Source organism: Plasmodium fragile (assembly GCF_000956335.1).
Source record: "Plasmodium fragile strain nilgiri unplaced genomic scaffold supercont1.5, whole genome shotgun sequence".
Classification (NCBI taxonomy): domain Eukaryota; phylum Apicomplexa; class Aconoidasida; order Haemosporida; family Plasmodiidae; genus Plasmodium; species Plasmodium fragile.
Window position 1 is genome coordinate 468,046 of NW_012192585.1, and position 1,586 is coordinate 469,631.

Below are 1,586 nucleotides of genomic sequence, written 5' to 3' on the forward strand. Positions count from 1 at the left end.
AAAAAAAAAAAAAGTCAGGCAAAAAAAAAAAAAAATATATATCCCTTTGACTAGCCCTTATTTTATACCCCTGTGCAACTGAAAATTCTGACATAGACAGGTAAAAATGGGGGAAAAAAAAAAAATCTGGTAAAAGATGAAAACTTTTGGAATGGCGAGTTAACAAAAGACAATAACGCAGTTTGCAAAGTTTAAACAACTGGCATGGGTATAGACACGTCTGTCTAACGTCAATTGGTATTCTATAGGTCGCATTTATTTTGTGTAAATTAAAAATGATTCCTTCTCTCCCAGCGCATCATGTTGACGAGTTAAGTTGACCTTCTCGTTTGTGTAGTGCAGGTCGATGTGAAAAAGTGGACAGCGCAAAAGGCGCCAAGGGGAGTGTTTAAACATGTTGGTAACGCTTGTGCAATCCTCACGTGAAGATACACTAAGGAGTCATTTTTTCACATTTTTTCTATTCACACCCTTGTTGGAAAAGACGTAGAACCATGTGAACTGCACGAAATGACCAAACACACCGTTGCGTAATTTTTACCCCTCCAGGGATGAACAACACATGGGGTGTCATAAACACAGCGCCGATTTATGAAAAGGCGCATGCCCGTGTGAGCTTAGGGAACAGTGTTTGCCTGCCCCGAAACTTGCGAAAAAGAAAAGTATTAACAGGAGTGGACATATATTTGCTGCGGAATAACTTTTCACTAACATTTGCTTGTACTTCCCCATTTTTCCAAAATGTGTGAGAAGGCAGACGGGAGATCTTTGTTAAGGGAACCATGTAAATGGAGGAGAGTTCACGGGGAAAGCACCACTCAGGAAAATGGACACCTGCCGATTTGGCAACTTATGCGGAATTTTTAATGTGTTGTGAGAAAAGCCGCTTATATTTTGCCTTCAAATTTTAGGACTTAACAAACAGTGCGGTGCGAAATGGATTTTGAAAAAGCAGTGATGGGGGGATGGAAAAAAAATAATACAAAATAAACAGATTTGATTACCTCCTTTTCACATTGGTATATACATTTAGGGGATTTCATATAACAACAGAAAAAAAAAAAAAACACATTGGCGTGTTGGAAACATGTAAAAAAAAAAAACCCCGTGTCGTCACATTTAAAGTGTTGCCTGTCCTCTTGGATGTTTTCCCACAAGTAGGGAATAATTCAACCGAAAGGCTCAAAAATGAGTACAGTACATGCTGCCTTGTATTTAATTTATGTGGTTATGTATTGTAGGTATTGCTCGTATTTGTATGCCGACCGATTTATCGTTTACTTATTGGCTCACCGCTTAGCAGCGTCATGGGCGTAGCTGGAAAATTTTGTATGCTCCCCCTTTATCATACGGCGTGCACAATGACAATGGGTTAGGACCTTTCCCACACGCAACATCCCTTACATTTGCCGCACCCACATAAGAGGATATAAAAAACAATAAAACACATTGTGAGATGTAGCAAATGGCCCACTGACTGGTCGACTTGGAAATGCAATAATTTTTTTTTTTTTTTTTGTTCATACATTTTTGCCAAACTGTTCAACCATGCGGCCACGCTTGTAGAGTTTTTTTTTTTTTTTTTC